Here is a 22,329-nt window from a genome sequence, read left to right as displayed (position 1 = left end):
GGCACTTGAGAAACATAGATCAGCGGTGACCAACCCTCCTGGAGAGCAAGCAGGATTTTCTTCCAGCCCTATTTTAAAGACAAAAAAAAAAAAATTTTTGTGTTCTCACCTAGAAAGTAGTCTATGCTCAAGGAGACTGCAATCTATGATTTGATTACCCACTGCCATCAACCATTAGTATTTCCTGTTTAGAGCCTTGGTGTAATGATAATACTCCCCGACTCCTGTCGCATACAACTTTCCACCTGAGAACAGGGATCATTCCCTGCTTCCAACCTTCCCATTTGCCTGTCTCCCCATCTAATTACTGTCTGAATAGTGTTAAACCACCTAAAAAATATGTCCCCAAAAATATTAGCATACTTTAAATTTCATCCCCCCCAAAATCTCAAAGTAACCAAGTTGTCAAACTTTGAGTGTTAATTAAATGCTCAAGGCATCCTGAATGCACCTGACCAGTGTGACCAGTGTAGCATACAAATAAAAAAAATCCCACACCCCACCGGCTAGGGGTGGTGGAGCCAATGACATTCAAGATAGTAAATCTCACTCCAAGCCATCTTCAGAAGTTGGCAGCCCTGCATTTGCAGTCAAAGTTGCAAATTAGTCTACTTCAAATAGTACTCGAAACACTGCTTAATTGGCTACTGGCTAATCAAGTTCTGCAATTCAAGCCATAGCCTTATGACGTGTTACACTATTATTTTGCTAGAAAAACAATCAGCTGGATTGTACAATATTTAACGTTTGCTTTATTTTTGTCAAATGAGGTATCGGGTGATTCACTTGATAACTTTAGTGATGTTTGTAATAAAACATATTTTTAAAATTAGATGCATCTTGCTTTCTCAATTTCTCAAGCAAAATGAAGATGGCTTTCTGCTTGTGACACCAAAGCAAACATGTATTTTCCTGAAATACCTTTGCCTCAAACGTAATGTTTGCTTTCTTAGTTAATGTTTTTGAAGTGTAGACACGTTCAAGTGGTAGGAACGTGAGTATGGAGCTGCACACTTGAATGTTTTTTTACATGCTAGCACAGTCAGCTAACTATGTTGTTAACATTAGACCACCATACAGCTGACTTTGAACTTTCAAGGATGGAGAGTTTGATTGTGAAAGAGAGACCGCTGTTGTTACCACTCAACAAGGAGAAAACTGTCTGATGGATCTGTCATGGTTCAGGTGGGACAAACACGTTATGGTTTCTGAGCTTGCTACTTCTCTACAATCAGGCCAAGAGATCTTGTATCTTTGATATAATTTTGTAGTGTTGGCTGTGTAGTAGCCACGTGCCCTTGCATTGATTATTGGACAGTCAGCTGTTTATGTAGACAGCATCAGCGAATTTGTGGTTAAGTTAATCACATGCTACGTTGCCAGAAGAACAAACCATTTTGTTAACAGATCCCATGGTAAGGTGTATGTTTTGAAGATGATCTGATGGCCTATTTTATCTACTTTTGTTGCTATTTTTTATTAGGTGAGAGATTTCAGAATGAGAATACTACTCCCACCAGATCATCAACTTAACCTATCTGAGTACAAGTCCCTTTTATTCTATTTTGTGTGTGTCAGAGAGAGACAGACACAACAAGGAATGGTCTGTCAGTGTCAGTCCCTCCTGTCTGTCTTTGTTTGTCTGTCTCTCTGTCTCTCTCTATCTCTGACAGACTGGCTGCAGAGGAATGGTGGTGTCAAACTTAATGATACATGTTGCTTGTCTTCGTTGGTACCCTGAATGAATTATATTGTACTCTAGTCCCCTGGATCAAATGGAATCAATGATTTATTACATATCATTCTGCATTGCAGGCTTCAATGCTGCTGCCAGCTGAAACAGGTATTGCGTGGATATGTGCACATGGTAAAATATAAAATAGGTATGACAAACAGGGCAATCTACACTAACACTTTAACTCGAACCAATTGAGAGACCAAATTCTTTCAGATGAAGATGTTTTCACCAGTAGGTGGACTGGACTGTTACTAGTTAGTGGACTGTACATTGCTGTGTTTGACTTCCTTGTTTAAAACAGTAGTTTCCACTGCTTAATTAACATTGCCTTAGAAATGTCCCTATTTGTTATGTGGTCTCCTCTTGGTTGTTGGGATTAGATTGATATTTCACCCTGGGCTGTAAAGTTCATTATGTTCACAGGCTTTAAGCTATTATTAATTATTAAACCTAGTGACAGGCTCCATTAATCAAAACCTTGGCCTTGATTTAAACGGCTCCTTCATGTTAGTTTGAAAGAAGACACTACAGTATCACTTATATTTCTAGCTATTTAGGGATGTCTCTTTTCTCATTGTTTTTGTCTTTTCACAGAGATGACATCACTCGCCTGATCTAGTCAGCTTTGTTTCGGAGCTGAAGACTGTCCTGGTAAGAGCATCTGTTATTGCCTAAGATTGATATGATAATAATAATAATACATACAGTACTGAAATGCTGGTGATTGAATGTAAACAGGAAGTGTTTTATGTTCCAGGAAGTGGCCCTGAAGAGCAGGCTGGAGTGTCGCTCCATACCCCCTCCACAGTACTACTCTCAGCTCATCACTGAGATGGAGAACCTACGGTTGGGAAAGGTATGTACTGGAGCAAGTAGGACTAGGGACAGAAGTTTTTCTTTACTATGTGAAAAGGAACAACTCTGACCAGGAACAACTCTGGTCGCTAGTCACAGAGTCTACAACTATGACCTGGAGTATTTCCTAGTGAGGTTTATTAGACCAGCCAGTGACAAATTATTACCTTACAGCTAATCTACCATTAGAATAAAGAAAGGTTTTGGACAATATTGTACTGTATTAATAACTGACTCAGGGTTTGCATAAGGTGCTTGAGGTGTTTAAAGTACTTGAATTTGGCACTCTGAAATTTAAGTACTGGAATACCTTGAAAATCTGACATTTTCTCAAGTTGGTCCTTGAAAAGAGGAGAACAGAAAATGATTAAATATGTTAAAATGAAAAATGTATGTCTTACAAATTAATTTCCATACTTATCCAATTTCCATGCAGACTACCGAGGTTTTATTTCCTCACGTGTTTCGTGCTCTGGTTGCCAGGTGAGCTCGCTCATTCCACCCACACTGCCACTCAGCCAGGCAGATTCAGAACTGACTGATTAGGCGCCGCCAAACATCACATCGATAGCTAAAATACCAGGCAAATGTAGATTCAAACCTTGATGGCTATGAAGGGGATGTAGTGGAGGGTAAACACACTCAAATGCCATTTACACACCTTTTTATTTGTGAAATAGTATTTACTCACCTTTTTATTTTGATAATTATGATTTACCTACTTATTATTGCGTACCTAAGTGTTGATCAAAGCTCAGAAGGCTTCTTGATCTGAGTTTTTATTGTGCCTATCTCTGAACGAGTGGAATCATGAATGATTCATGTATAATCGTTATGTTCGCCTGCTCCCCCGGATTTGCCATGTTTAGTCGCGCATTCATTCACCACTCTGCCCAACGGGAAACTCCGCCAACAAGCTCCCACCCTCATCAGACCGTGAGGCTGTCTGCGACTCCGTCCCATTCATCATCCACGGCCGGACATCCTCAGCCATTGCACCAGCTGCCATCATCTGCAGTTCTACTATAAGAAACATCTTGTGTCCCATGTAAAAAATCTTGTGCTATCCTGGAGCATGAGTACAAGACACTACAAGCCTGCTTCCAACCGTTCTATGTCAGCTACTGGAAACTGACACTGGAAACTGACACAGCTACTGGAAACTGAGTTCAAACGACATCAGGGGGGCTAGATCGGAACTTCTGAAAATTGATTTAAAGAACTGATTCTAGCACTGAAAGATTCCAAAAAGTGGGCAATTATTTAAGGTCCGGTACCATCATTGGGCTGAAGGTGTGGAGGGAACAGAAGGCCACTGGCATTACACACCTGGCTAAAATATTACTTTAGCTCCGTTGGAATCACTTGTATAGATAACTTGGACACCTTCTGGAAACCGAATATGCTCTACAGGAATGACGGAATCCATCCAAATCATCTTGGCTCCTGGACTCCTGTTCTCTCATTTCAAGGTTGCTTTGAGACATTGACTTATCAATGACCCAAGACCAGCTCAGTTAATCCCTACCATTGTGTCACTGAGTTGTCATAATGCTGAGCAAATGTACATTATCCCAGGGACGTTGGCAGACACAATTTAAGTAACTTAATGTATTTCCCACTAACTGCCCTGAATGCCTCTGTTGATCCTCTGTTGATCCTACAGCCATTGTATGCAGTAATCGTGTGCCTATGAACCAGAGTTATACTGATCACCCTACGCTATCAGCTCAAATATAAATAACATGAGCATGTCTACTTCTAATAAGCTTCCCAGTAAAGCAATAAAAATAATCAAGCATCCCAGAAAACTGATAAAAATAGCCCACATTAACATATGTAGCCTAAGAAATGACATTCATATTCTGACTATCTCTGAAACTCACTTAGATAATACAGTTGATGATACAGTTGTAGCAATACATGGTTATAAGATCTACAGAAAATGCTGGAATGTCAATGGGGGAAATGTTGCAGTCTGTATTCAGAACCACATTCCTGTAAAGCTTAAAGAGGATATAATGTTAAATACTGTTGAAGTAATATGGCTACAGGTTCCTCTGCCCCACCTAAAGCCCACTCTTTTGGGAAGCTGCTTTAGACCACCAAGTGCTAACAGTCAGTATCTGGATAGCATGTGTGAAATACTTGAAAATGTATGTGATCTCCAGATACAGTGGCGAGAACAAGTATTTGATACACTGCCAATTTTGCAGATTTTCCTACTTACGAAGCCCGTAGAGGTCTGTAATTGTTATCATAGGTACACTTCAACTGTGAGAGACGGAATCTAAAAAATCCAAAAAATCACATTGTATGATTTTTAAGTAATTAACTTTCATTTTATTGCATGACATAAGTATTTGATCACCTACCAACCAGTAAGAATTCCGGCTCTCACAGACCTGTTAGTTTTTCTTTAAGAATCCCTCCTGTTCTCCACTCATTACCTGTATTAACTGCACCTGTTTGAACTCGTTACCTGTATAAAAGACACCTGTCCACGCACTCAATCAAACAGACTCCAACTTCTCCACAATGGCCAAGACCAGAAAGCTTTGTAAGGACATCAGGGATAAAATTGTAGACCTGCACAAGGCTGAGATGGGCTACAAGACAATAGGCAAGCAGCTTGGTGAGAAGGCAACAACTGTTGGCGCAATTATTAGAAAATTGAAGAAGTTCAAGATGACAGTCAATCACCCTCGGTCTGGGGCTCCATGCAAGATCTCACCTCGTGGGGCATCAATGATCATGAGGAAGGTGAGGGATCAGCCCAGAACTACATGGCAGGACCTGGTCAATGACCTGAAGAGAGCTGGGGCCACAGTCTCAAAGAAAACGATTAGTAACACACTACACCGTCATGAATTAAAATCCTGCAGCTCACGCAAGGTCCCTCTACTCAAGCCAGCGCATGTCCAGGCCCGTCTGTAGTTTGCCAATGACCATCTGGATGATCCAGAGGAGGAGTGGGAGAAGGTCATGTGGTCTGATGAGACAAAAATAGAGCTTTTTGGTCTAAACTCCACTCGCTGTGTTTGGAGGAAGAAGAAGGATGAGTACAACCCCAAGAACACCATCCCAACCGTGAAGCATGGACGTGGAAACATCCTTCTTTGGGGATGCTTTTCTGCAAAGGGGACAAGACGACTGCACCGTATTGAGGGGATGGATGGGGCCATGTATCGCGAGATCTTGGCCAACAACCTCCTTTCCTCAGTAAGAGCATTGAAGATGGGTCGTGGCTGGGTCTTCCAGCATGACAATGACCCGAAACACACAGCCAGCACAACTAAGGAGTGGCTCCGTAAGGAGCATCTCAAGGTCCTGGAGTCGCCTAGCCAGTCTCCAGACCTGAACCCAATAGAAAATCTTTGGAGGGAGCTGAAAGTCCGTATTGCCCAGCGACAGCCCCGAAACCTGAAGGATCTGGAGAAGGTCTGTATGGAGGAGTGGGCCAAAATCCCTGCTGCAGTGTGTGTAAACCTGGTCAAGAACTACAGGAAACGTATGATCTCTGTAATTGCAAACAAAGGTTTCTGTGCCTCATATTAAGTTATGCTTTTCTGATGTATCAAATACTTATGTCATGCAATAAAATGCAAATGAATTACTTAAAAATCATACAATGTGATTTTCTGGATTTTTGTTTTAGATTCCGTCTCTCACAGTGGAAGTGTACCTATGATAAAAATTACAGACTCCTACATGTAGGAAAACCTGTAGGAAAACCTGCATAATCGGCAGTGTATCAAATACTTGATCTCCCCACTGTATATATATTTTTTGGGTGACCTAAATATTGACTGACCACTCAAGAAAAAGCTTCAAACAGTAACCAGTGACTGCAACCTGGTTCAGGTTATCAGTCAACCTACCAGGGTAATTACAAACAGAATAGGTGTTGATCACATCTTTACTAATGCTTCGGAATTTTGCTTTAAAGAAGTATCCATATCCATTGGATGTGGTGATCACAATATAGTAGCCATATCTAGGAAAACCAAAGTTCCAAAGGCTGGGCCTAATATAGTGTATAAGAGGTCATACAATATGTTTGTAGAGATCCTTATGTTTATGATTTATGAAATTGCTTATTCCAGCTACTAATAAATCCCCTTGGATTGATAAGAAATTAAACAATTGTATGGTTGAGAGGGATGAGGCAAAAGGTATGGCAAATAAGTCTGGCTGCACAACCGATTGGCAAACGTACTGCAAATTGAGAAATCATGTGACTAAACTGAATAAAAAGAAGAAGAAACTATACTATGAAATAAAGATAAATTGTATAAAGAATGATGGTAAAAAACATTGGAGCACCTTAAATAAGATTTTTGGAAAAATAGCTATCTCAGCTCCATCATTCATTGATTCATATGGCTCATTCATCTCAAAACCCACTGATATTACCAACTACTTTAATTGTATTTTCATTGGCAAGATTATCAAACTTAGGCAAGACATGCCTAAGACATGCCAACAGCAAACACAGACTCTACACATCCAAGTTTAACTGACACAATTATGCAATTTTATATTCCATAAAGTGAGTGTAGAAAAGGTGAAAAATTATTGTTGTCTATCAACAATGACAAGCCACTGGGGTTTGACAACTTGGATGGAAAATTACTGAGGATAATAGCGGACGATATTGCCACTCTTATTTGCCATATCTTCAATCTAAGCCTACTAGAAGGTGTGTGCCTTGAGGTCTGGAGGAAAGCAAAAGTTGTTGCGCTACCGAAAAATAGGAAAGCACCATTTACTGGCTCAAACAGTCGACCAATCAACCTATTACCATCCCTTACCAAACGTTTGGAAAAACATTTTTTTGACCAGATACAATACTATTTTACAGTAAACAAATTGACAACAGACTTTTCAGCACACTTACAGGGAATGACATTCGAAAAGCACAGTGCTTACACAAATTGATGATAAAAAAGGTTGTGGGGGCTGTTTCGTTAGACTTCAGAGGGGCTTTTGACATTATCGATCATAGTCTGCTGCTGGAAAAATGTATGTGTTCTGGCTTCACACCCCTGCTATATTGTGGATAAAGAGTTACCTGTCTAACAGAACACAGAGGTTGTTTTTTAACGTTTTTTAACTCCAACATAATCCAGGTATAATCAGGAATTTCACAGGGCAGCTGTCTATGCCTCTTATGTTTTTAAATTTTTACTAACGACATGCCACTGGCTTTAAGTAAAGCTAATGTGTCAATGTATGCCGATGACTCAACACTATACATGTCAGCTACTACATCGACTGAAATGACTGCAACACTTAACAAAGAGCTGCAGTTAGTTTCAGAGTGAGTGGCAAGGAGTAAGTTAGTCCTACATTTTTCAAAAACTAAAAGCATTGAATTTAGGACAAATTATTCACTAAACCTTAAACCTCAACTAAATATTGCAATAAATAATTTGGAAATTGAGCAAGTGGAGGTGACTAAACTGCTTGGAGTAACCCTGGTTTGTAAACTGTAACGGTCAAAACTTGTTGGTACAACAGAAGCTAAGATAGGGAGAAGTCTGTCTATAATAAAGCATTGCTCACCTTCTTAAATACACTAGCAATAAGGCAGGTCCTGTGAAATACAGTATAAAGACAATTTAAATATAAAAGCAATATAATATTATGTATAGTAAAGACAAAATATAAATGCAACATGCAACAATTTCAAAGATTTTACCTAGTTACAGTTCATATAAGGAAATCAGTCAACATCATCAGTCTTGACTTGCCACTTATGTATGTAGTAAATAAGTAGTGAAACACGCATTATTAAGTAGAACTTTTAAGGTAGTGATGAATAGTATGTTTTTTTTATGAGGTTGTGGGGGTGTACTGCCATCTGTTGGCGACTAAAAACAATTGCATAATAGGAACTATTGAAAATTGGTTAGATTGAAGACCTTTCTCTTAGGGTTAATCAGGGGAAGGGAGGGGGTGAAGTTATGTGTAATGAGTAACGTAATGTCAATGTTGTATTACCGTTAGAAGCAGCAGGCATTAGAAGCAGCGGGCGTTAGAAGCAGCGGACGTATCTCAAAGCACTCGAGATTTGTTTAGTGTCTTAATTGGCAGCAGCATTAATAGCACAGAGTTTTCACTAGCTCTGTCCGCTGATTGGTACAGGTAAGAGAGGCTTTCTATGTGCCTGGTCATTTGAATGGGCTTGAGGTTTTTTTTGCTTTGAGAAGGTGCGTCATGAGTTAATGAATAGGACAATGGAATGGATCCCAGCCGGCGACCCAAAAAAACGACTTCATAAAAGGGGGAAACGAAGCGGTCTTCTGGTCAGGCTCCGGAGACGGGCACATCGCGCGCCACTCCCTAGCATTCTACTCGCCAATGTCCAGTCTCTTGACAACAAGGTTGATGAAATCCGAGCAAGGGTAGCATTCCAGAGGGACATCAGAAACTGTAAAGTTCTTTGCTTCACGGAAACATGGCTCACTGGAGAGACGCTATCGGAGTCGGTGCAGCCAGCTGGTTTCTCCACGCATCGCGCCGACAGAAACAAACCTCTTTCTGGTAGGAAGAGGGGCGGGGGCGTATGCTTCATGGTTAACGAGACGTGGTGTGGTCATAACAACATACAGGAACTCAAGTCCTTCTGTTCACCTGATTTAGAATTCCTCACAATCAAATGTCGACCGCATGATCTACCAAGGGCATTCTCTTCGATTATAATCACAGCCGTATACAGTGCCTTGCGAAAGTATTCGGCCCCCTTGAACTTTGCAACCTTTTGCCACATTTCAAGCTTCAAACATAAAGATATAAAACTGTATTTTTTTGTTTAAGAATCAACAACAAGTGGGACACAATCATGAAGTGGAACAACATTTATTGGATATTTCAAACTTTTTTAACAAATCAAAAACTGAAAAATTGGGCGTGCAAAATTATTCAGCCCCTTTACTTTCAGTGCAGCAAACTCTCTCCAGAAGTTCAGTGAGGATCTCTGAATGATCCAATGTTGACCTAAATGACTAATGATGATAAATACAATCCACCTGTGTGTAACCAAGTCTCCGTATAAATACACCTGCACTGTGATAGTCTCAGAGGTCCGTCAAATGCGCAGAGAGCATCATGAAGAACAAGGAACACACCAGGCAGGTCCGAGACACTGTTGTGAAGAAGTTTAAAGCCGGATTTGGATACAAAAAGATTTCCCAAGCTTTAAACATCCCAAGGAGCACTGTGCAAGCGATAATATTGAAATGGAAGGAGTATCAGACCACTGCAAATCTTCCCAAAAAAAATACAGTTTTATATCTTTATGTTTGAAGCCTGAAATGTGGCAAAAGGTCGCAAAGTTCAAGGGGCCGAATACTTTCGCAAGGCACTGTATATTCCCCCCCAAGCAGACGCATTGATGGCTCTGAACAAACTTTATTTGACTCTTTGCAAACTGGAATCCATATATCCTGAGGCTGCATTCATTGTAGCTGGGGATTTTAACAAGGCTAATCTGAAAACAAGACTCCCTAAATTGTATCAGCATATCGATTGCTCAACCAGGGCTGGAAAAACCTTGGATCATTGCTATTCTAACTTCCACAACACATATAAGGCCCTGCCCCGCTCTCCTTTCGGAAAAGCTGACCACAACCAAAACATGCGGACTCTCCTTCACTGCAGCCGACGTGAGGAAAACATTTAACCCTCGCAAGGCTGCAGGCCCAGACGGCATTCCCAGCCGCGCCCTCACAGCATGCGCAGACCAGCTGGCTGGTGTGTTTACGGACATATTCAATCAATCCCTATCCCAGTCTGTTGTTCCCACATGCTTCAAGAGGGCCACCATTGTTCCTGTTCCAAATAAAGCTAAGGTAACTGAGCTAAACGACTACCGCCCCGTAGCACTCACTTCCGTCATCATGAAGTGCTTTGAGAGACTAATCAAGGACCATATCACCTCCACCCTACCTGACACCCTAGACCCACTCCAATTTGCTTACCGCCCAAATAGGTCCACAGACGATGCAATCTCAACCACACTGCACACTGCCCTAACCCATCTGAACAAGAGGAATACCTATGTGAGAATGCTGTTCATCGACTACAGCTCGGCATTTAACACCATAGTGCCCTCCAAGCTCGTCATCAAAATCGAGACCCTGGGTCTCGACCCCGCCCTGTGCAACTGGGTACAGGACTTCCTGACGGGCCGCCCCCAGGTGGTGAGGGTAGGCAACAACATCTCCACCCCGCTGATCCTCAACACTGGGGCCCCACAAGGGTGCGTTCTGAGCCCTCTCCTGTACTCCCTGTTCACCCACGACTGCGTGGCCACGCACGCCTCCAACTCAATCATCAAGTTTGCGGACGACACAACAGTGGTAGGCTTGATTACCAACAACGACGAGACGGCCTACAGGGAGGAGGTGAGGGCCCTCGGAGTGTGGTGTCAGGAAAATAACCTCACACTCAACGTCAACAAAACTAAGGAGATGATTGTGGACTTCAGGAAACAGCAGAGGGAACACCCCCCTATCCACATCGATGGAACAGTAGTGGAGAGGGTAGTAAGTTTTAAGTTCCTCGGCGTACACATCACAGACAAACTGAATTGGTCCACCCACACAGACAGCATGGTGAAGAAGGCGCAGCAGCGCCTCTTCCACATCAGGAGGCTGAAGAAATTTGGCTTGTCACCAAAAGCACTCACAAACTTCTACAGATGCACAATCGAGAGCATCCTGTCGGGCTGTATCACCACCTGGTACGGCAACTGCTCCGCCCACAACCGTAAGGCTCTCCAGGGGGTAGTGAGGTCTGCACAACGCATCACCGGGGGCAAACTACCTGCCCTCCAGGACACCTACACCACCCGATGTCACAGGAAGGCCATAAAGATCATCAAGGACAACAACCACCCGAGCCACTGCCTGTTCATCCCGCTATCTTCCAGAAGGCGAGGTCAGTACAGGTGCAACAAAGCTGGGACCGAGAGACTGAAAAACAGCTTTTATCTCAAGGCCATCAGACTGTTAAACAGTCACCACTAACATTGAGTGGCTGTTGCCAACACACTGACTCAACTCCAGCCACTTTAATAATGGGAATTGATGGGAAATGATGTAAAATATATCACTAGTCACTTTAAACAATGCTACCTAATATAATGTTTACATACCCTACATTATTAATCTCATATGTATACGTATATACTTTGCTCTATATCACCTACTGCATCTTTATGTAATACATATATCACTAGCCACTTTAACTATGCCACTTTTTTTACATACTCATCTCATATGTATATACTGTACTCAATACCATCTACTGTATCTTGCCTATGCTGCTCTGTACCATCACTCATTCATATATATTTATGTACATATTCTTTATCCCCTTACACTTGTGTCTATAAGGTAGTAGTTTTGGAATTGTTAGCTAGATTACTTGTTGGTTATTACTGCATTGTCGGAACTAGAAGCACAAGCATTTCGCTACATTCGCATTAACATCTGCTAACCATGTGTATGTGACAAATAAAATTTGATTTGATTTGACTCTAGAGTCAAATCAAATCAAATTTTATTTGCACCCCTCTATGCCCTAAACCAGGGATATTCAAACTGGCAACCCAGGGAAAATATATGGGTTCCTGAGTGGCACAGCAGTCTAAGGCAGTGCATCTCAGTGCAAAAGGCGTCACTGCACTGCAGTTCGAGCAAATTTATTGAAAATGAAATACAGAAATATCTCATTTACATTCAGTAAGTATTCACACCCTTTTGCTATGACACACCAAACTGAGCACAGGGACATTCGATTTCCATTGATCATCCTTGAGATGTCACTACAACTTGATTGGAGTCCACCTGTGGCCAATTAAATTGTTTGGACATGATTTAGAAATAAACACACCTGTCTATAAGGTCCCATAGTTGACAGTGCATGTCAGAGCAGAAACTACCCAGACTCTGCCTAGAGATTGGCTGTCCAACCAAACTGAGCAACTGGGCATGAAGGACCTTGGTCAAGGAGGTGACCAAGAACCCAGTGACCACTCTGACAGAACTACAAAGTTCTTCGGCTGAGATGGGAGAATTGGCCAGAAGGACAACAGTCTCTACAGCGACTCACCAATCTGGTCTTGGTGAGACGAAAGCCACTCCTGAGAAAAGGTACATGACAGCACGCCTGGTGAAATAGATTGTGTGGTCTAATGAGACAAAAATGTAACTCTTTGGCCTGAATGCAAAGCACTATGTCTGGGAAAAAACAAGCACAGCTCATCACCTGTCTAACACCATCCCTACCTTGAAGCATGGTGGTGGAAGGATCATGCTATAAGGATGATTTTCAGCAGCAGGGACTGGGAGATGGTAAGGAGAGAGGGAGCCAAATACTGTCAAATCCTTGATGAGAGCCTGCTTCAGAGTGCAAAAGACCATAGACTGGGGGCAAAGATTTACTCTCCAACACGACAATAACCCGAAGCATACAGCCGAAGCAACACTGGAATGATTTCAGAACAATAATATGAAAGTCCTTGAGTGGCCCAGCCAAAGCCCAGACTTGAATCCCATTGAAAATCTGTAGAAAGACTTGAAGTTTGATATCTTCCGCCACTCACCATCTAGTGCTTGAGAAAATCTGCAAGGAATAATGGGAGAAAACCCCCATGTCCAGATGTTAAAAGCTGATACAGACATACCCAAGACAACTCAAAGCTGTAATTGCTGACAAAGATGCTTCTACAAAGTATTGAATCAGGGGTGTGAATACTTATGTAAATTAGATATTTCTGTATTTCATTTTCCCCCCAAAAATCTACATTTCTTTTTAACATGTTTTCACTTTGTCATTATGGGGTATTGTGTGTATATGGGTAAGAAAACAAATATATTGAATCCATTTCGAATTCAGGCTGTAACACAACAAAATGTGGAATAAGTCAAGGGGTATGAATACTGGATTGTGCAACATTTACCCATTATTCTTTTGAAAATTCTTCAAGCTCTGTGAAATTGGTTGCTGACCATTGCTAGACAACCATTTCTAGGTCTTGCCATATATTTTCAAATAAAAAAACTGTAACTCGGCCCCCAGGAACATTCCCTGTCTTCTTGGTAAGCAACTCCAGTGTAGATTTGACCTTGTGTTTTAGGTTATTGTCCTGCTGAAAGGTGAATTAATCTGCCAGTGTCTGGTGGAAAGCAGACTAAACCAGGTTTTCCTCTAGGATTTTGCCTGTGCTTAGCTCCATTCAGTTTCTTTTTTTTTATCCTGAAAAAGTCCTCAGTCCTTAGCAAATACAAGCATACCCATAATATAATGCAGTTACCACTTTGCTTGCAAATATGGAGAGTGCTACTCAGTAATATGTTGTATTGGATTTTCCCCAAACATAGCACTTTGTTTTCAGGACAAAAGTGAATTGCTTTTCCACAATTGCAGTATTAGTTTGGTGCCTTGTTGCAAACAGGGTGCATGTTTTGGAATATTCTGTATAGGCTTCCTTATTTTCACTCTGTCAATTCAGTTAGTATTGTGGAGTAACTATAATGTTGTTGATCCATCCTCAGTTTTCACCTATCACAGCCATTTAAATCTCTAATTGTTTTAAAATCACCATTGGCCTCATGATAACATCTCTGAGTAGTTTACTTCCTCTCCAGCAACTGAGGTTAGGAAGGACACCTGTATCTTTGTAATGACTGGGTGTATTGATACACTATCCATAGTGTAATAACTTCACCATGCTCAAAGGGATTTTCAGTGTCAGATTTTTTTTTGAACCCAATAGGGTTTTCTACCAATAGGTGTCATTCTTTGCGAGGCATTGGAAGACCCCCCTTGTCTTTGTTGTTGAATCTGTGTTTGGAATTCGCTGCTCGACTGAGGGACCTTTCAGATATTTGTATGTGTGGGGTACATGGATTAGGTAGTCATTCAAAAATTATGTTATACACTATTATTGGACACAGAGTGCGTCCATGTGACTTATTATGTGACTTGTTAAGCATATTTTCACTCAGAAACTTATTTAGGCTTGTCATAACAAAGGGGTTGAATAAAATAAATTACTAAGACATTTCCGCTTTTCATTTCAAATATTTTTATTTATTTAAAGAATTTCGAAAAACATAATTATTCTTTGACAATATTCGGTATTATGTGTAGGCCAGTGACAAAACATCTCAATTTACTCCATTTTAAATTCAGGCTGTAACACAACAACATGTGGAGAAAGTAAGGGGGTGAGATGAATACTTTCTGAATGCACTGTACCTCCCGGTTGAATACCCTAAACACAGCTTTTATAAGTGTTGGGCATCATTAAATAGACATAACTTGATTCCATATTCACCAGTTCTCATGGCAAATACATGTTTCTTGTGTGTGTCATTGTTGAAATAAGAGATGTGTGTTTGTGTACACCTCTGTGCATTGTTCTTCAATCTGTCTTCAATCTGTCTTTATGTTTCCCTAAAACCGTACACATTGCCTTTACCCCAAATGGTCATACATCTATTTGGCTTTAATGGTAATCGGCATAGGTTGTCACACCTTCCTAAAGTATGAGGAGTTTTTTATGGCTTCACTTAATCTCAAGCCTCCCTCCAGGATAAGTACACCAGAGACATGTTCGATACATTTGATAGTTTATCCAAACATTAAGTACCTGCTGGTGAAATAGTATGTGAATGAACTCACATGTGAGTAGAATTGACTGTCTACGGCTTGCTACATAGATGTCAAATACTTTGGAATTGCAGCTGGAGCACCTCAGTTCTCATCATTACTGTAACAAATGGCAATTTCACCACTGTTTAAAGCTAGCTCCGTCCATATACTGCTCACTTAGACACACGTGTCATCTGTTCCTGTTTTTCGAAGCACCTCCGCTCCTGTTGTTACATTTAGATTTTTTGATGGATGTTATTTAAGTGTCATATTTTACAAATGCTCGGCTCTCATCAGTCTTCACAGTGGGGCATCGCACTGTCACGCAGTGTCCATCACGCCAATTGCCAGCCAGCCCCTGCTAATGTGGGGCGGGAGGCCCCATGTGAATGCAGAGTAGAGATGGGACTGTGACGCAACAATGGAGCTGTGAAATTGATATGCAGATTTATTTTTATTTTTAGAGATTACCACTAAAAAAATAGAATGAGGGAAGGGGAGATGAATTGAGTGAGATGGACATGAAGAGTGAGTTAATAAATTATGTGCGTATTTTACTAGGTTAAAGGAGAGCGAAGTGCTGTGTTGGATCACGGTGTGTGTGTCTGTATTTTGCCATATTTGAGTTTAGTACGTGTCAGTGTACATGTCAGTTTTTCAAGCATCATACTCGTATCCGTCAGAAACAGTGCCATTACAAAGTAGTCCACAGAGTCTAGACACTGGTCTAAGGTCAGTTTGACGTTACCAGCGCTAATGGTTAAGGTTAGAATTAGAGAAAGGTAAGCTGGTCCTAGATCTGTACCTACGGGGGATTTCTACATGGTGCACTAAATCAGGGGAGATCTGAGGCAGAACAGGGACAGCGCTAATGTAGATGTTCCACTCCCTCTCTCGGGGAGTGATTAATAGGCTATGACGGGTGCAACGTGCATTCCCTCTACTAAACTAAACCCCTCTGACTCGGCCTGTGTGTGAGAATGCGTCACCTCTGTATGCAGTATGTGTCTGACCAACTGAGTGACGGATATCTGTGGTGTTCATTGACACAGAGTTCTGCACACTGAGACATAGGGCTTAGAACTCCTCAAGACGACAGCATGTCATCACCGTCAAATTGAAGCCCAAGGTAAGAGAACACACGTACACTTGTACAAAACACTAGGAACACCTGCTCTTTCCATGGCATAGACTGACCAGGTGAATCCAGGTGAAAGCTATGATCCCTTATTGATGTCACCTGTTAAATCCACTTCAGTCAGTGTAGATAAAGGGGAGGAGACAGGTTAAAATATATATTTTTAAGCCTTGAGACAATTGAGACATGGATTGTGTCTTTGTGCCATTTAGAAGGTGAATGGACAAGACAAAATACACTGCTCAAAAAAATAAAGTGAACACTTAAAGAACACAATGTAACTCCAAGTCAATCACACTTCTGTGAAATCAAACTGTCCACTTAGGAAGCAACACTGATTGACAATAAATTGCACATGCTGTTGTGCAAATGGAATAGACAACAGGTGGAAATTATAGGCAATTAGCAAAACACCCTCAAAAAAGGAGTGGTTCTGCAGGTGGTGACCACAGACCACTGCTCAGTTCCTATGCTTCCTGGCTGATGTTTTGGTCACCTTTGAATGCTGGCGGTGCTTTCACTCTAGTGGTAGCATGAGACGGAGTCTACAACCCACACAAGTGGCTCAGGTAGTGCAGCTCATCCAGGATGGCACATCAATGCGAGCTGTGGCAAGGTTTGCTGTGTCTGTCAGCGTAGTGTACAGAGCACGGAGGCGCTACCAGGAGACAGGCCAGTACATCAGGAGACGATGGAGTAGGCCGTAGGAGTGCAACAACCCTGCAGCAGGACCGCTACCTCTGCCTTTGTGCAAGGAGGAGCAGGAGGAGCACTGCCAGAGCCCTGCAAAATTACCTCCAGCAGGCCACAAATGTGCATGTGTCTACTCAAACGGTCAGAAACAGACTCCATGAGGGTTGTATGAGGGCCCGACGTCCTTAGGTGGGGGTTGTGCTTACAGCCCAACACCGTGCAGGACGTTTGGCATTTGCCAGAGAACACCAAGATTGGCAAATTCGCCACTGGCGCCCTGTGCTCTTCACAGATGAAAGCAGGTTCACACTGAGCACATGTGACAGAGTCTGGAGACGCCGTGGAGAACGTTCTGCTGCCTGCAACATCCTCCAGCATGACCGGTTTGGCGGTGGGGTCAGTCATGGTGTGGGGTGGCATTTCTTTGGGGGGGCCGCACAGCCCTCCATGTGCTCGCCAGAGGTAACCTGACTGCCATTAGGTACCGAGATGAGATCCTCAGACCCCTTGTGAGACCATATGCTGGTGCAGTTGGCCCTGGGTTCCTCCTAATGCAAGACAATGCTAGACCTCATGTGGCTGGAGTGTGTCAGCAGTTCCTGCAAGAGGAAGGCATTGATGCTATGGACTGGCCCGCCCGTTCCCCAGACCTGAATCCAATTGAGCACATCTGGGACATCATGTCTCGCTCCATCCACCAACGCCACATTGCACCACAGACTGTCCAGGGGTTGGCGGATGCTTTAGTCCAGGTCTGGGAGGAGATCCCTCAGGAGACCATCCGCCACCTCATCAGGAGCATGCCCAGGCGTTGTAGGGAGGTCATACAGGCACGTGGAGGCCACACACACTACTGAGTCTCATTTTGACTTGTTTTAAGGACATTACATCAAAGTTGGATCAGCCTGTAGTGTGGTTTTCCAATTCATTGTGAGTGTTACTACAAATCCAGACCTCCATTGGTTGATAAATTTGATTTCCATTGATAGTTTTTGTGTGATTCTGTTGTCAGCACATTCAACTATGTAAAGAAAAAAGTATTTAATAAGAATATTTCATTCATTCAGATCTAGGATGTGTTATTTTAGTGTTCCCTTTATTTTTTGGGGCAGTGTATTTAAATCATCAGATTATTATGGTCACACACACATACAGTATTTAGAAGATGTTATTGCTGGTGTAGAGAAATGCCTGTGTTCCTAGCTCCAACAGTGAAGTAGTATCTAACAAATTCACAAAAATGCAAACAAATTTCTAAGTTGCACCCCCTTTGAACGGGGCCTTTGAACGTGGTATGTTAGTAGCTGCAAGGCGCACAGATGCCAGGTGCACCGATTTGAGTGTGTCAAGAAATGCAACGCTGGTAGGTTTTTCACGCTCACAAGTGTCCCGTTTGTATCAAGAATTTTACACCTCCCCAAGGGCATCCAGCCAACTTGACACAACTGTGGGAAGCATTGGATACAACATGTGCCAGCATCCCTGTGTAACGCTTTCAACACCGTGAAGAGTCCATGCCCCAACAAATTGAGGCTGTTCTGAAGGGGGGTGGGGGGTGCAACTCTATATTAGGAAGTTGTTCCTATTGTTTTTTACACTCATTGTATGCTATGATAGTCTATTCTCACACACATGTACACTTACAGTTGAACTAACTGAAACCTGAATTGAGAAAACACACACATTGTAAGTTAACAGTCTATACAAAAAACAAGACATACTCTTACACATTACAGTCAAATATCCATGTATTTAAATAAAGTACTTGTGTTAAAAGACATATGTAGGGCAAACATACTTTGGGGAAGTCTGTGTGAGAGGTGCCAACACGCTGTGAGATGGGAGTGTAGATATATCCACTTTAGACACTCAGTGGTATGATACAACCCTCCAAAACCAGAGGAGAGGAGTGAGATAAGACCATGTGGGCATATCTGGTAGAAATACATCTCTGTGGTCCTCTTAAAATGATTAAGAAGGGCATGGAGGAGGTACAACATCTAGATCACTTTGAGCACATCTTGGTTGGCGATAGCGGCCATATTCTGGGTATAGCAGGGTGGCAGTGCTGGGTTAGAGAGTGCTGAGACGGATGGCATCATCGCAGCTTGGTGGTAGCTGGCCCTGATGATATCCAGAGGAGGTGGTTGGTTTCACCCTGTGCCCAAATGCCCGCGTGCCCACCAGCCAGCCCCCATCTCTGAGTAAAGATTCCCCCTGTGGCCCAGCCTCCTCGCCAGCCCCTCTCCACTAGCCAAGTCAGAGGATAGAAGGTAGGGGTTGGCATGCAGAGATGTGGGTGGGGTGGGGTCTGGGGGTGGGGTCTGGGGGTGGGGGGCAGGCAAGCTGGGAAAGGATGATATGGAGAGAAATGAAGAACGAGATGTTAAGGACAGGGCGTGGTTTAACTTCTGAAAAATGGCCATGAGAAAGCAACAGGAAAAATAGCCCAAAAGAAACTATGCCAGTTGGCTATATTTAGTGTGTACTGTACAGTATTGCTAACAGGTACCCAGGGAGGGGTGTTAAGGCATGTTCCCCTCCAATTCACAGCACTATGTAGAGGCCCCATAGTGCTTCGCAGAGCTACCTGTTCCACCGGCAATGACCTGGACACCACAGGTACAACACACACACACATTCTCAGTCAGACAGTGATATTGAGCATTAGACACTGACAGCTGTTCTTGTTCTGTGTGCTGTATGTGAGCCTCGACATGTGTGTGTGGGTGTGTGTATTTTATTGATGTGTGTGTGATACATGGCAAGCCATACAGAGAAGACCAGCTCAGTATAGCTCTGCCGTATGGAGCCTGTCTGCCTGCTGGGCAGCTGATGGATCACTCCTGTGCTGCGAAAAGAGTATCTGGTGTGTGTGTGTTGTGGGGGAAGGGCTTGTCTTTCTGCTGTCCTGACATGTTCATTTAAATGAGTAATTATTGCCTGCTCTGTTGCAGGGCCAAGATGTGCCACACTGCGTGTTTGTGCGAAAGAATTGAGGGACAGAAAGACTCTGTAGTTTGTGTGCACATTACAGAGAGAACAAGAGACAGACAATGCATGCGTATACGTACATACTACATGCCTGTTTTGTGTCTTTTCAAAACAGTGTGTGGTGATTGTTGTCTGTATCAGACTGCAGGTGGGCAGGACCATCGGTGGGCACCAGACCCACCACCGCAGGTGTGGCACAGCATGAACAACCTCAGCCAGCAGTCTGTGTGTGTGAGTCCGTGCGTGTACACACGTACATGCCAGACCTACCAGTCATAAAAGATTAGAGTACAGGGTTAGAATCATACCTGTCGTCAGCCAGGAGAAGAAAACCCAGGCACATACGTCATTGTTCCCTCATTGTCTACACAAGCCATCATTATAGGCTTTAGGTATCCATTCGTACTGAATTACTCCATTTGAAACCTGCTAGATGATTGCTTTTATTAGCCGTGTTTTAGTAGGTACAGTTACATACTCCCGTTTCCTCAGTAGTTTAGCATGTAGTGAGGATAGATCTGTCTTTACTCAGTGCTAGATGAAGAGGCTTAATTAAGGCACTCAAGGAGCACTGAGCGAATCTAAGCTTTCCACAGACACTCTTACATCCTGCCACTCAAATCCAGCAGGAATTCAGTTACCAAGCCCTCTTTTACTGGGTCCACTGTATTTCTATGGAGCCATAACCATAATCACGCCACTGGCATTAATTGGCCAGTAATTGTGGAGTCTCTGCACCTGTGCGATGCTAAATTGTGTGCACTGTGCTGGCACAATGACCCATAATTTTGGTTCATTTCTCTCTCTTTCTTTTTTCTCTCTCCTTCTCACTTCTGTCGGGTTTCCCTCTTTAGTGTGTCGTGGTGATGGGGGAGAGAGCTAGTCTAATCAAATAATTTGTTCAAGGGAATTAGATTTGTTGAGCCGCCTGCCTCTATTAAAAACGTAATAAAGAGTAGAATCAATTTCTAAATCATGTTTGTCTATGTGATACTATCTTCTTGGTTCTCTATAGTCTGATATGTCATCTTCACCTTACAAATGTAGGCAAAAAGATTTTCCCAACCGTTAGATACAACTTACTTGGTTGAGATAGCTAGTTGCTTGAAGTTATAATTGTGGTAATTTTAATACAGAGAAAATGATTAATCAACATGTACAGTAATTCTCTCCAAGACCAGACCTTTCTATAGATGCAAATCTTTCTGCAAATCATGACTATCTAATTTGTAGGGGCACAATTATATTAATTAATTGTTATTTTTCTCAATTAGGCCAATTCATTTCTTTATTGAGAAGTATCCACCCCCACATTTGAAATCTGGTTTAGGTTGTCATAGCCATTGTGTTCTGTTCCTCACACAGAGTTATCTGAGCAACGTTCACACTCAGTTCCTGTTGCTTCTAGAGTCTCTGGATGAGTTTTGGGAGGTTATAGATTTATGAAAATACCTGGGTTCTAGTGTTGGCTCGTCCAGGAATACAAGGAATGGACCATTCCCAAGAACTAGTCAGCCCTTCCCCCTCTGAGGGGCCTAAATGTATCTCACTGTTACAGTATCCAGAGGACTGACTATTGAATGAGTGATAGAATAATTATATAGTATCCATGTTTGGTATCTATCTTAAATGTGTTCACATAGGACAAATCTGATGCTACTTACATAGATGTATTATCTCTGTGGTAAATTGTATCTGTACAGAGTGAATTCTGATTTACTCCATTACGCAAAGGATTTTTATTGTCCTCTCAGGAATTTGATCACATTTACATTGGTCTCATCTCCCACACAAGCCTTTAAATGCTGTGACACCCTGTGGAGATTGGGCCTTGGTGGTCAGGTTGCACTGTAAACTTGGTATCATTTCATTGGTCAAAGGTGGTTGGTTATATGGTTGAAAGGTTACACCTTCAGATGTTATAAATGGAATTAAATGCCTTTGTTTTCTCTCTTATCCTGTATCAGGTCCACGGAGGAAGGTTGCATGATCAATTATAATTGCCTAGGCTTCTAGGCTTCTGGCCTAGTAAGCATCTCTTTGTCCATGCTTTGCCTTGTAAGTTAACCTCTATATGACTAGAATAATGCTTAGTTAATGTCAGTATTGCCTTGTAATGGATGGATTAACAACATTGCATTCACTCCACATCACCAGCCAGTATAACAAAGTGAAAAGAAGGTAGCCTGATCTTTGTGGCCTAAATAAAACATTTAATATGTAAGATTTTGGTCAAATCCAA

At 42.3% G+C, this 22,329-nt stretch overlaps 1 pseudogene; it reads left to right on the top strand.

Annotated features, from left to right (window-relative positions):
• Window positions 1–1,100: 1,100 nt before the first annotated feature.
• LOC149972509 (E3 ubiquitin-protein ligase FANCL-like) lies at window positions 1,101–21,533 on the top strand (annotated as a pseudogene).
• Window positions 21,534–22,329: the final 796 nt, after the last annotated feature.

The sequence above is a fragment of the Oncorhynchus mykiss genome, chromosome 23 (assembly GCF_057628025.1).
Source record: "Oncorhynchus mykiss isolate SJ-2025 chromosome 23, ASM5762802v1, whole genome shotgun sequence".
In the NCBI taxonomy this organism is placed as follows: Eukaryota; Metazoa; Chordata; class Actinopteri; order Salmoniformes; family Salmonidae; genus Oncorhynchus; species Oncorhynchus mykiss.
This window is presented reverse-complemented; position numbering and strand designations above follow the sequence as displayed.